At 39.8% G+C, this 15,299-nt stretch overlaps 1 protein-coding gene across 3 annotated transcripts in view; it reads right to left on the bottom strand.

The window, feature by feature from the left end:
• The window catches only part of lingo1a (leucine rich repeat and Ig domain containing 1a), a 128,784-nt gene that overhangs the window by 48,686 nt on the left and 64,799 nt on the right, over window positions 1-15,299 (bottom strand). For 2 of the 3 annotated variants that reach the window (XM_079679886.1, XM_079679884.1), the window contains one exon: window positions 15,151-15,296. The gene's annotated coding sequence lies outside the window, so the exon portion shown is untranslated. Of the gene's footprint in view, window positions 1-13,693; window positions 14,578-15,150; window positions 15,297-15,299 lie in introns of those variants that run through there. The other variant, XR_013808006.1, reaches the window with a different exon arrangement.

Below are 15,299 nucleotides of genomic sequence, written 5' to 3'. Positions count from 1 at the left end.
TGTTTGCTACTGGGGATAAAAAAGCAATTTCTTTACTTTTCTCTCTTACACTTCTACTTTTGACCTTGAATAGGAATACCTTGGTGATCATCGTGTCTCTTATTCTGAACGATCTACCTTGGCCTGAGAAAATGGGATACACCTAAAAAAATAAAGGGCCATAAGCAATTCTTGCTAGTGGAAATATTTGCTGTTATCGTTTTTCTTTCCCGTTTTAGTTATTAAAACAGAAAGAGAGGGAAGGTTTAGTTTTCGATCAGTGCATCGTTTTATCTTAAGTCATCATATTTGAAGATCAGGCAGGAAAATATGTTTTGAATCCACACAACATCTAGGCTATGTCGTGGGACCAGCACTTCAAAAGTATTTTCAGTGCAGGACCTTTTTGATGATATTTCATATAATAACTTATTAAAAAATTAATTTGTATTTTGTTCTTTGATCATAAATTATAATTATATACAAGCTTTCAAAAGAACACAGCTGTAAATTCAAATATATGATCTGAAGAACTATGAAAATAGAAGGAATGTTTTCCTTTAAACTGAGGATTGGCTGGGAAAATATGAATTCACATGTTCCATATTTCCAACCATTTAATGCACATATTGTTAATTTTAGACCTAAGTAGGTTTGAATGAATCATTCATCTTAGAGTGAACAAACAAAGGGAACCAGTTAACACAAATGCCCAGCTGATTGCATTTCCTGCATCGTTTAATCACTTCAAAGCAATTATTTTCACTTTCATAGTGTCAGGGTAAACTGACAAATCAGTCCAATCATCACACACTGTGGTCGTGTTTGGTAAGAGATGGCGAGAAAACACTGGAAGAGGAAATGTGCGAAACAGTTGACCTTTCTAGATAATTTCCAGGATGCCGTCTTAATGTAAATTAACAGCTAAGTGGTGCTATTTTCAACAGTAACACATCTTTAGTGGGTATAGTCTAGTAGTGTGTAATTTCCATGAAGCTGCTTCTATTGATTTAACATTATATCTGGATCTGAATCACGCACTGATTGAATAACAGACGGCTAATGTTGATTTAATGATGGCTGGAACTCCAAACTCTCTATCCAATCAAAAAACAAGACAGATAAATATGTACCAGAACTTACAACATTGACACATGGCGTAACAAACAGTACTGTATACAACATGTGGTAAGGTTAACTGATATGTTTAAAGAGACGACAGACATGGTTGTTTTACGGTCGTTTTCAGATTGGTGAGCTGGCCGGCTCTGTTGTGGTTGGTCCACCACTTATGCTTAGGGGCGGGACATCTCTATCTCAAGCAATGTGCTGGAGCGCTAGCCAATATACATATTACATAGTGATGTCATCATGTTACAGAAGTAAATAAAGGACTCCAGTGGCGGCGTCTAAGAGATCGAGTGGGAGAGAAACTCCTTCTGGCGTTGATTTGGGATTCTAGCCTTTGCAGACCATTTACATGCACACAAACCTATATAACACACTACAGGAAAAGGGAGAACCACAGGAACCCTAATAGGTCCTCTGTAAGGGGAAGGCTATAGACGTGCTTGATGAATTTGCAACGTGGCAATGGCTGGCAAATAATAGTTTTATAGATTTATGGACCTGGGCATTTTTATGGACCTTTGTTTTATGTGAATGGTTTTGTAGAGAGAACTGATGATGGTCATCATCTATGAGCTCAATTTCTGAAAGTTTCCCTTTTCACTTCAGGCGGTCAAAAGGGTAAAATTAGTCTCAGCATAATAAATGGAAAGGCATGGCTAAGTTACAGAACAAAGTAACTCCAATGTTCAGAGTGAGGTCAGCAAGGTCTTCGAATAGCACATTTCTTATGATGGATGAAAAAGCAAATGTATGAAGAATAAAGGCCACAGAGGGAATATCAAACACGATCCTAATTTGTAACATGGAAGGAAATACAGGTAAAATGTAGTGAGTACATCACACCAAACAACAAAGAAATGGTTGATGAAGTCTATGGGTGTTTTTCCTTATGGAGACACAAGAGACAAACCACACTTTTTGAAGAATGCAGTGAGGTCATAGCAGAGACAGAAATGATTGCGGTTTTGTGTGTGTGCAGAGGCTGTGAAATGTGGGGGCGCATAAATCAGGTTACGGAAATAGAATAGTTTGCTCCTGTGTAATCGGAAATCATGCAGTTAGTGGAGGCAAAGATGGGGACCGATAGAAATAAGTTTCTCCTTCCTTCATCTTCCACTAAAAGCAAACCGGAAAACAAATCATGAGTACACTGCGGCTTCCTGTGTCAATTGGGCCACATCCCTCACTGATATGAGATGTTCTCTCATGCATTACAGAGTGAAAGCACCGACAAAACCAGTAGGAACAGTGACAGTGTGCACTAAGTCAAGCAGCATGCATTGTTTTGTCTTGGCTTACCTGCAAAGGTTAAGAGCCTATGGCATTTGTATGAGAGTAGTCTATTGAAACCAGTGACGTGCGGTGAGGTTCATGGATGGTGAGGCACTGACTCTTTCAGGGTCAGATTTACAAATATTATATTTTGACCTTAATCGAAATATTCGGCTATTTTCAAAAGCTTTTTTAGTCTGATGCTTCAATTCATTTTAAACAGACCGTTCCACAAAAGGATACCCAACATCTAAATATTGGATTGTTCTTTCTTAGTAAGATCCCATTTTCATTACAATTGTGGTCTTACCTTGACTTGAAGATGAAGTCCATGCTATCCTTCTGGACAACAATCTCTATTCGTTTTTTGTAAAAGTCCTCCTTATCTTCCTGTAGTTTGAAAAGTCTAGCTTGTTGTTTGTGTCTACCGTCTCTGCGTAGAATAACAGTAGCAACAAGAACCTGTGGGCTCATGTGCGCCCCCTTCAGTGTGGCAGAGGTTATGGCTGCCTCCCCTGGTGCTTTTTTCATTGCCGTTGTATGATGAGACCAGCGAGCCTAAATATCATATATACGTGAAATAAGTTATTTAGAGACTATGGATGGCGAGGATAAATGTAATAAAGGGATCTACAAATATTACATTGGTGACATACAGTGAGATGGTAACAGGCATGCGCTTAGGGCCCGCGCTCCAACCAGTTTCTGTGGGGTGACACATTCTGAGGTGAGGCAGAGCTCATCTGTGCCTCACCTCATCCCACAGTAACTGGCTTGAGCGCGCTCACAAAATAAGTGCCCACGTTAAATTAGTGCCCTCGCTCCAGCAAATTACTGTGGGCTTACGAGAGGCAGAGTTCGTCCCTGCCTCACTTCTCATCGCTACCCGTAGTTGTAGCGGAGCTCGGCAAATTTGCTGATTTTGACTTTAAAAAGCGATTGGAATCATACATAAAGCACATTTACAACACAGATCAGTGGAGACATTTTATTATTATTACTATTTAGTTTTTCTTTAGTTGTTTTTCCGTTACATTGGAGTATGACAGGTGAGGCTCTGCCTCCCCTGCCTCCGCTGACCGCACGTCGCTGATTGAAACACACATAATACTATACATCAGTGGTTCTCAACTGGTCAGGCCTCGGGACCCACTTTTTCCTTAGTCAATAGATCGCGACCCGAAATTTTGAACCACTCAAATCTATTCAACAAAAAATCGTGCTGTAATATATATATACGCTTTTCAGCATACAATATTAATGAAAGTGAAGTACAGTGCATATCCCTTATATCCCTTCACAGAACTAAAGTATGCTTTGAACAGAGATTTTTTGAAATACTAACATATAAACTACACATTCTGGTACACTCTGAGAAGAAAATAAATACATCTATTACTACCCGACGTATTAATAATATTTTATGCCATTGTTGGTTTTTCACTTTGTTCTGACAGCTTGCTGCTCCACACAGAGAGAAGAGCAAAGAGGAGATAGTCTGTGTGACTAACTTTAAATTGTGGGTAAGGGTAGATAGCCTCCATTGTTCTGTGACCTGTCAATCATCAAACCGGGGGTCATATTTCATTATGTGTTCATTTTGATCTGAAGTTGTACACATGGATGTATAAAGAATAGTTTTACCGCAAAGTTATTCTCCGTGGGGACTTCCGGCAACATGTTTATTCTGATTGGCCAGAAGACTCGAAAAAATATGAGCAAAGATGTTACAAAAGTTTTCAAAACCGTTTATGGTCTCTTCCGTTACTTCCAGTCCAACGCCGACTGCATGCACAGCGTTAGAAAAAAGGGCCTTCAAAAGAAAAGTTATTTCCCCCAAAAAATAAATAATTATATTTATTTTTTCTTCCTTCACACATCTGCGACCCACTCGAAACGGGTCCGCGACCCACCAGTTGAGAACCACTGCTATATATTATATTTGCAGTATATTATCAAAAGGGTACAATTATGATCATGACAAGCATGGTGACCTACAAAACAAACGTAACATCCTATAATCAAAAGATAATAACAGCCCATGTGTCCATTGACAGCCATAAGTAATAAAAGCGTCTTTGACCTTGAACAAGATACTACAATCCAACAGACTCAATTATTGTAAATCAAACCTGATAAGAACATCAGCCAAATGTCAAATGACCATAAACCAAAAACTTGGGACAAGAAGAGTTTATCAACACATCTCAGTGGGAAAGAAAAGCTCTTCTGGAGCTCACTGAACTGAGACATGAAGTGTTTGGTATCCACAACACGCTATAAGACATGCTATAAGATCAGTTTTGAAGTTGCTGCTATGTGTGGGTTTCTGTATAATATTATTGCCATTCTCTTTATATTTTAGCTAGTAGGGTTATTCATCACTGTGCATCAGATTCTCCCCCATGACTCTCTAACTCTGCGTTTCTTAGTGAACTGGATCTACACTCACTCCATCCACTGTAAGCCATTTCTCGTCACTTAAAAGCTTCAATATTTGATGCACAATCAGCTCCAAACCATTACCGGCAACCTTGACTTAAGCTCAATATTGTAATCTTTTGATAGCGTAGGGCGCCCACATTCCTGCACTTATTCTCGCAATCATTTTTAAAAGAAGAATCTTGCAGCAAGACTACACCTTTACAAGAGGAAGTTGCTGCACACATTTTGGAAGCAAATCTCAAAGCTGCAAACTAAATCTAAGAATTTGACATCTTTACTCAAATGTAAACCCGCAACATTTTTGATCTTGTGACACAAAAACAAAAAGGCATTTCTTACTATATTGTTCATTAATTTAGAACACGATGATGTCCTACTTTGTTCAAAAGTCTTGAAGAAGTAATTAGATAGCAATATAAAAGCCATTTCATATTTAGGATTAATGACTTTTGAATGTCCATTAGGGGGACCATTACAACTATGAGCAAAGGGAACTAATTCCCAGCAACATCTTAATATCACTTCCAATAATCTATTTGCATTTCTTGTCCCGCTGCGTGCCAATGAGTGTGCTGACATCCAACCAAATAACACTTGCAGTTATGCTTCGGTTAGTCTAAGACTCTAAGCTATTCAAATAGACCGCTATATATATATTTAAACAATGGCATCACAATCATCCCACAGCAAAACCAACAGCAAACATAATGTTTAAAGATGGACATTATAGGATAATCATTTGATTTGATCTAATTACATGTTATTCAGCTTTTCCATAATAATATTCAGCATGACTTAATTGCTTGTTTTTATGCTGAATTATCCCTAAACACTTTGACTTTCTGCAATACAATTATAACCCTTCTTTTGTCTTTTATACACAGTAAAGTGTAGATTGCTGCTTGAATCTAAGCATCAAGTGCTTCAAGTGTTATACTGCCACCACTGTGTAGCCAAAGAAAATATCTGAAGTGTTTACTAGAAGTCTGTATCCTTGTTTGTGTGATATATGTTACATTTTGTGTGTCTGTGTGTTCAATATGTACAGTTGTAGTGAATTATTCGAGACAATTCTAGAAATGCACTTATGTTCCACAAAGCGGCACCCTGTAAATCCTTTTACATGATAGAAATATGGCCCTTGCATCCTTTGGAAAGCTGACCTTGGATTCTTGTTTTGCTCTTAGCAGCAAGGATTAGAGGAAATCTTCCACAAACACACATTTAGCTCAGAGATATATGAGCCTATTTTGCCTCGGCTTTATTTAAAAAATGCAAAACAAGGCTACTTTTGAACTGCAATCTTTGGTATTGACAGTTAGGGAAAACACTCTGCAGGGGGCTGATCTTTTTCTTCTTATCAATGTCTTTTCATGTTAAAAAGTATATGTAGCTGAAAGGCAAAAAAATGATTGACATTCAGTTCTGTGAGAAGAAAGACTTTCCAAAAGTCAAGAGGTGCTTTCCCACAAAGGGTCATGAGAACTTAGTTCATGAGAACTCTTTAGTATTTTTAAATACTGTTACCTTTATCACAGTAGAAAACACCTTGAGGTGGGATGTGATATGGATTAATTGGAATTCAAGACACATGTTCACACCGTGCTCTTACTCAAGACCAAACAGAGCATTTCAGTAGAAGGAATATCACACTTCCTTGGTAGACCATTAGTGCACTCCATGATTAAGCTTTGGGATGTATAATAACCACTGAATCACTCTTTACTCTGAGCATGAATATGGGAATGCTTTGATTAGCTTTTCACACATGGGTGAGCGGGTTGGACAGCATATCTTAATGTGCTAGAAGTTATCTAAATATATCTAATTGGTAAGGTTTACAGGGACACACATGGAATGCATTGTATAGAAGTGTTGGTGACCAGCCTTGAACAGTTGAAATATTCCTGAGTTTTAAAGGTCCCATGTCATGGCCATTTCTAGTGATCATATTTCCATTGTTGAGGTCTACTAGAATAGATTTAAATTGTGCAATTTTCCAAACTCACATTGGTTTCTCATACAGCATCTCTGTATAGTATGTGTATTCACTCTCTGTCCTAAACGGCTTGTTGGAGCTCTTGCCCCCCCCCCCCCCTCCCTGTGAGCCCAGTGTGCTCTGATTGGTCGGGACGTTGCGAGGCTCGCTGCTGCGAGGAGCGGACAGATTTCCGGGTCGGCGATACAGCGAGACACAGCGAAACTGAGCACACACAAACACTCACAGCCGAAGTAAAAACAATAAGTGTGGCTTGATATTGAGTAAGAACAAGGTTTAGAACGCTGTGAGAATGGGTCTGCGGAGAGCATTTCTCCGCCATCCCAACTCGTCTATTACCAACCAGGGAGCTCTATGCAAGTCAATGGGACTCCCTGTTAGTTAGCCGAGGGATCCTGGTGTGTGAGGAGCTGGTGGGCCAATCCGGTCATTTGTTGTTTATTTGGGTGTTCACACGTAACAGAACCCAGGAGGCAAACAATGGAACATGAGAAATCTCCAATGAGGCGTTCTGGGGCAGCATAGACAGATATTTTCTGTGTTAGAGTTTTACTCGCTACAGGCTGTACTTTGAGGGTTTGTGACTCTGCAGACCGTTGACATGCAGAAAAACCTTCATAACACACAAGGGGACGGGTAATAACCGGAAAAGCATGACATGGGCCCTTTAAGACCACTGATCATTTAAGTCTGTTTCCTATAGCGTACAATATGTTACTTTACCTTCAATAACCCTAGCAGAAATGACAGTAAAAGCCCTTGATAACAGACGGTATGCATCCAAGGAAAGCCTGCATTGTGTTGAAGCTCCTCAGCGAGGATACTGCAGTAAATAATGGCAGTCTCGCACATGTAATTCTAAGGCGAGATCATGAATGAAAGGTTTTTATTTGTTACAGGGTAGACGTGGTGCCTTTGGTAACATAACCCCAACACTGGAGAGCATTACTTTATTAAAAAAAAAAAAAAAAATCCTCCATATGTCAAGGCAACTGAATAACCATTGGACACAGAGTGATGATGAGTGGGAGGAAAGACTGACATGTGTGAAAATAAAAATGAAACATGAGGGATGTTTTTCTCTTGAAATTGATAATATATAAACAGTCAAAAACTCTGTGACATGTAAGCCTAACTGACATCCACTGGGAAGTTTGTACCTCGAAAAACTAGTCTTGTGAAGCCGCTTCTCGTTTCTTTCAAAGGCAAATGCCAGAACACCATAATAATGTAGTGTTAGTGAAGACAAACTACACGCCTCATCTTAACACTCTAAAAATGTACTGTATGCTAAAAATGTTAACCTTCTTATTCCTTTTAAGTGCATTGGAGACACAGCATGTTCTCCCAGTATTCTGCGAGCAGATGCTGAACTGTGTTTGTCCTCAGTCTATTTCTTTGTTGCTCTGATTCTGAGATGCCTTCAAAGAGGTCTTGACTTTCTAAATCTGAAAAATAAACCTTATTAGGCGCGTTCACACCAAGTACTTTTCCCACAAAGGTTCCTGAGAACTACGATTTAGTTGCGTTCACACCAAAAAATCCCAGGAACTAAATTAGTTCTCGAGAACCTTTTTACCCCCTTTTCAGTCCCTGCTAGAGAGCAGGGACTTTCGTGGGAGAAAAAGGTTCCTGTGTCTGATTGGCTGGGCGGAATGCAAACCACGCCCCGTCAAACTCCCAAAAACTTTTGTGAAGCCGCCATTTTACTATCCTCGCATTAGCATTATTAGCATTAGCATTAGCCCAGCGCAGAAACGCAGAGAGACTAACTCATGACAACACAAAATAAAACATGGGAGCGATGGAGATGAGGAGGTGTCGGTGTTCTGGTGATTTACTCGGAAGGCTTCAGTAGAAGCTGCTGGGAGTCCCAGCAGCTTCTACTGAAGCCAGTCCCCAACTCCGGGGACTTCCGACTGGGGATTTTGGGCGGCAGTATGCGCCGTGAAGTTGTTTGCGGCCTGCCAGTAAACCCAAAGCAGAAGAAGAAGGAGTGACGTCAGCAGCTTCATTTGCCTAATCCACCCCCAGGAACTCATTTCCCGTGTGAACGCGATCTGTACTTAGTTCATGAGAACTAAAGAGTTCTCAGGAACCTTTGTGGGAAAAGTACTTGGTGTGAACGCTTGTATAGTGCATTAATAAAGACGTTAACCCATTGCTAGGAGCGAAACAAAAAAGTGGATAAGATGAACAGGGGCTGATGTTGAACATCTTTTGTTATCAAACTCCACAGGAAATGCAGAATTTGACACACTGTCAAGAATAATAGTCTAAAAATACAACACAAGCTAAAAAAAGTACACTGGCATGCAAAGTAGATAACCCTTTATTTCAATAGTGATGAATGTTTGGTGGTGGCATTTTCCTTTCATTTACATTTTAACTAATGTACATTAATTATCAGATGGACAGTTCTGCTTCCTCTTTATTATTCCTTCAAAGTGTTAAAAGTTTACTGTGTAAAAGATTAGTTCTAATAAAATGTGTCATAATAACAGCTTTGAATGTCAGTCCGGTCAGGTGGCGTGTGGCGCAGTGGGCTGTGCGTTGGTGTTCGGATCAGGTTCAAACCCCACTGCAGGCAGCATGTCGTTGTTTCCCTGGTCAAGACACTTCACCCCAAATTGCTCCTGTGGGGATTGTCCACGGTATTGAGTATGTAAGTCGCTTTGGATAAAAGCGTCTAACAAATAACATGTAATGTAAAAATGTAATAAATATCTTGTAAGGCATTTTGTTCTGAAAGCCCAGACAGAGCTTACATACACTCTTCGACAATACCAATGAATATTCCTGTAGCTTATCTGATTTTAAATTGTTAGTGTGAAGATATCCTTTGGTGAAATCAGTATATAATTATCTAGAGTTTGACAACTTGTATTGAAATCAAAAGGGGTCCAACCGGAGAGAAACTTTCTCTAATTGGACAAAGAACGATGCACTGCCCTAAAGCACGAGAAACCAATTACGGTGCCGGAAATAAACAGGCGGCTTCAGTCAACCGCTCTTTGAGAAGAAATTCATGAATTCCAGATCATTCAAAAACAGTCAGGGCGTCTAACGATGTGTATACAGATGAATCGTGGTGCATTTGAAAATTGACAGGACATCATGTTTGAAATGCAGATACTGTGATGAAAACAAGAGGCTGGAGATAACTTTACCAGCTCAGCCTGAAGATTGTGTGATACGTTCGCTTTTCTTCAATAATCTGATACACATGTCTCGTAGAGTAAAGGGAAGTCAGCCTTAAACTGGGGAAAGAAACATAACAGCATTGTGACTCACAGCCATTAACCAAATGGTTCTTGGATGTTGTGAATGGAGGTTTTACTTTACATTCCTGCCCTGTCTTGTCGACATGGACGCAGTTTACCGCTGCGGAGAGTGTTCATGATTCAAAGGTCAAGTCGTGGAGGTTTTGTATGCAAGGCTGAGTGCAAGCCATCGAACAAGAACGTTTCTCATTAGAGCTCTCTGAGAGGTGTCTCTTCATTGTTCTCATGCAAACGAGGAATCATTTTCTGATGCTGTACATGGCAGTTATTCTGTGAAGTAGAATATATATTCTCTCATCATAATGCAAAGTACACCAGCTTTAGAGATGTTTTATCCTGATGTAGACAAAGAGAGCTGATTGAGCTTTGGCTTCTTTACACTGTTATTGAATATTGTGGGATTACAATTGGTCTTTTATTGATTATTCATTAATTACATGTACAGAGTTACATGAACTTGCTTGTTTGAGTGTTTCTGAAATTAAGAGGATTATAGCAATTTCAGTGGAGAAGAGTGAGTTTCTGGTGCTCCAAGATGTTTGTAGTGATTTCACCACCAAATTGAAATTGGCCCTGATAATTCAAATCCAATTACAACTTCCAAATTATTATGGGAGTTGTAGTACAGAATAGTTGTTGAGATAAGCCCAGGACCTCTTACGCAGCGTCCACACGGCGGCATGCGTTGAAGCTTGCCGGTGGTCGTGTCTGAAACTCGACCAACGACCAATCACATGAATCTCCGCCCTCGGACACACAAGCACGCGGTTTGATTGGCTAGAGCTTGTACTGGCTTATGATTTGATTGGCGGACACTTCCGTCGAAGCTTCAAAAGTTGAACATTGCTCAACTTTTGAAGCGAGCAAAGCGAAGCGACGGAACCACAATGCAGTTCGGGCCGTTAGGCTCAAACATTGATAAGTGAGTGAGTTGGTGAAGTGGTTTTATGTGATTATTTTCCCAAGTAATTTAATTATTTATTCTATTTAATGGTTTGTATTGGAGGCAAGTGACATTGAACCATTATATCCCTTTTTGAGGAACGTCTAAGTCTGTTGGGGAATAATTCTTATTCCTTAGGAACTAACTTTAATAATGACAATTGGCTGAAAACAGATGAGTGAAACACACAGACAGAAGGACAACAAAGGTTCTAATGTTTGGACTATTTTTACCTGGAAAAATACTCAAATGTTCCTGTTGACCATGAATTTCCATGTTAATCCTGAGGTTGCATCTTGTGTTCATCAATACACAAGATGCACCAATGAAACACTACTTATATAATGATGTACTGCACGTTTACAATTGATACATAAGTCATATAATGAAAGGAAAACACAGTTTATATCCCTGTTGACGAGATAAGAAAATCCAAATATGCAGCTTTACCTAGAATACATTAATTCTGGCGATCTCAGAACCAGGTTTTGCCAAAAACACAACTTTTCTACACTATTTGTTTGCATTTTTTCTTGTGGAATGAATAATGCAAAAAATCATTGTTGTTAAAACACCTGCATAATATTTGTTTACTTAAAGTTAATCTAATTTTGACAAACACAAAACGGTCAGGAGACGTTTAAGTTCACACTCAATCGTCCACAGATTGAGACACCTTATTCAAAATGCTCTATTCAGTCAGAGACATGTTAAGCATAGCCGTTTTCCCTGTTGGCACCTTATGGAGGCACTGAAAACACAATAAAAAAAATTCCCTCAACCTCGCCTCGATGTCTCATACATCTTCAGTCATGCGGAAGGCCGTCCGTCAGTTTTACTGCACATCGGCTTCCTCTCAACGCAGCATCGATGAATGATGGCCCTAAGTGCAACTAGATAACTACGGCAGGGGATGATAAAAATGTGAAAACACACATCGTAGACAGGAAATTGGCCATTTTGGAGCAATTGACAAAGAGGAGCTGAAGTGATGGCACTTCCTGTAATGCTCATCCCTTTAAAAGCGGAGATGTCTGGACGTCCGCTGGGAGATAGCTACAGTCCACTGGACATATTACTGCAGTACACTAACATAATAGATCTCATATAAAACGTGTTTTTTAGCTTTTTCTTCTATTTTAGCTGTCCTAGAGTGAAACCTAAAGTCATGAAAAAAGTTCCAGTCAATATCCTGTTACAGGGATGAACATTCAACACACATGGGCGAGTCAGTGGAAACAAGTTAGGTTTGCTTAAAGGTCCCCTATTATAACTGTTTTCATCAATATATTATAGCTCTCAGATACAAACATGTCTCTGAAGTGTTTGGCTCCAAACACCAAACAGATCATTGCAGCATTACCCATAATCCCCTCTGTTTCAGCCCTGTTTCAAAAGTGCTGATTCTCTCTCTGTTACTTTAGATGAAAATAAGGAGCCCCTCCCCACGCCCCTCTGAGAGAGATTTGGTTAAAAAGAACACAATGGTGCTCTAGGAGGAGATTCAGGTGATAAGGGGCGGGGGGGGGGGGGGGTTACCTTGGTTGGTGATTGGCTAATGGTTACACAAGCCAAACAATCGTTATGACATCACAAAGTGGCCAAAATCTGATCAGCTCATTTTCAGACAGGTTTTTATAGAAATGGATCAGGACAAAAAGTGAGAGAATCTTTTTTCCTGAATATTTCAGAGTCTCTTTACACAGAGGGGACACATGTTGATGTAGAAGAGACATTGATTTTGCATAATAGGTGACCTTTAAATACGACGTGAGGTTATCAGGAGTGGTTCAATTAAAGAGGGCATATGCCTATTTTTTCAGACAACCCTATACAACACACTACAGGAAAGGGAAAACCATTAAAAACATAAAATGGCCTCTTTGAAAATGGCCTGGTAAATGTGGCAATGAGGAAATGTAAACACCTGCTTTATAAAAAATGGATCGTTGGGACTTAATGGTTAGTGGAATATGGAGACAGGCAGGCAATATGAGATGATGCAAGTTATCAGTGATCGAGGTTATAATACCTAAATCTATAAATATCCCTTCCTATACTTAACCTCCTATCTTCTTCTCATATTTTCGCTATGGATGTCAAATTTTGAATTGAACTGAATGCAAGTGATTGATGCTAATGGTGATAATGCCACAGCTGCTCTCCCAGGGTTATAAGCACATTATAGAGGTCAGCAGTTTAATCTTCTTTATGGAGGGCTATCAAGGAATTGTAGACGATCTCTATATAATCTGACATGAACAATCACACCAATTGAATTAAGAATTTTTATTCATCAGTGCACAATTGTGCTCGAATGCATCATGTCGCCATTTGGTATTTTTATCACTAAAATAAAGCTTATGCACATGGTAACATTGTATTCTCCCTTCGTCAAAGCCAGCAGCCTGTATACAAGTGGGTGTGAAAATCCTTTCAGTGCTGATTAATAATTCATCTGTGAGTTGTCAGAAAGTGTTACTGGTCTAATGCTTATCAAATTACATTACCTCTGAAACCAGAGGATTGCATTGCAGGGGATGCTTTTCTTATTGACCAAGCAAGAATACAATTTTCTGCTGTTCATTAGGCAAAGCAACTTAAAAGGCAAATGGAGAAGAATGTCAGGCACTGCAGCAATCAAAGTAAAAACCATTTAATTTATGTCTTGTTTAGCACATAATGGAATAAATCAAATGTAGCCAGGCAAATGGTGCACTTTAAATGCAGGGGGTAAATTAAAACACTCACATGTGCCATAACACCCATTCAATACGAACGAGTATGAAAAACTAGCTTACAACACAATTAGTCTCATAGGGAACACAATGAGGAAACTTGTTTATATGTATGCATCTTGCAAGTTGTGAACATCTCAGTAAAATATTCATTATTGTTTAGTGTCCTGTCTGTCTATAACTTGGTGTGGTATGGTTACCACTGATCAGGTCTCTCTTGAGAAGGAGACCCTGTGTCTCAATGAGATTTTACCTGTATAAATAAAGGCCAAAGAAAAAAACATTAACAACAGATATCATTAGTTTTTCTCCAATTTTCACTTAAAATAAAAATAACGTCAACTAAAGCATTGTTACACATATTTATGGTTATGTTTAGTGAAAGCAGTTAAATATTTTAAGGTAAGGATAATGTTCTTTGCTAATGAGTTGCTTTAAACATGACACACAGCGTTTACATCTATTAATATTTAAATAAAGTTGTACTTGTTCCTTGTTTGAAACTAGATGTCCCTTAGCCTGTCACATGCAATATGCTGGAGCGATAGCCAATAAAAGTGCATGTGTTACATATGCAGGGCGGTCCCTGGCCAACTTGAGGCCCCACGCAAAGTTATATGATGAGGCCCTCTGTTTTGCGAGCGTCGACGGGGGACGGGGGGGCGGGGGGGTCTAGTGGAGCCTCGCAGCGCCGCATAAGCACATAGGTACGGCTCAGTTGATGCTCCCTCCACAAGCTGAGGCCCCCATGCAGTCTGCATGATCGGCCTGTAGGGAGGGACGGCCCTGTACATATGGGATGTCACTATGTTACAGAAGAAAACAAAGGCTTCAAATGGAGAAACGCCCCCTGGCATGAACTTTGTGATTTTAGCCTTTGCAGACCATTGACATGCACTACTACCTATAAAACACACTAACCACAGGCATGATGGAGACCATGTTAAACATTTACTAACTGCAGTTTTTAAATGCCTTAGCCCCGGTTAAAGAGCACCAAAAGTCATTCTACTACAAGCGATGCATTCTGGGAGATTCTTTGGTTGGGATGTAGTGATGTTGATAGACACTAATTAACTCATTTGATACGAGCAGATCAGATGTTATGACTCCCAGTGAGATGAGTCAGCGTTGTTAAGCCTCCAGTGATATAGCCCTCACACTGTTGTATGTGAGAAGGGGTCGTGTTGTTTTTATCATTCCCTCTTTTACTGTGCTCATAGATGTGTCACAGCCTGCAAAACCAGCTCATTTCAGTGCAGTGAAGTTAGAGATGATGTTAGACTAAAGTAAAAAGCTGTGCGCTGCTTGCTGATCAGCGGGACCGTCTCATAATTCGGATAGTGCAATAATACTCACAGGCAGTAATTGCTGTCCTGCTGATTCCAAAGAGCTGCTGGTGCTGCTTACTGTGCAGATGGTGGGAGGCTGGAGGTGTGAGGTGGGCTACGTCTCCCCTTAATCCACATTCCCCAGCAGCGTTCCCCTTTCACTCGATCAGACACCTG

Source organism: Notothenia rossii (assembly GCF_949606895.1).
Source record: "Notothenia rossii genome assembly, chromosome: 5".
NCBI classification, from domain to species: domain Eukaryota; kingdom Metazoa; phylum Chordata; class Actinopteri; order Perciformes; family Nototheniidae; genus Notothenia; species Notothenia rossii.
This window is presented reverse-complemented; position numbering and strand designations above follow the sequence as displayed.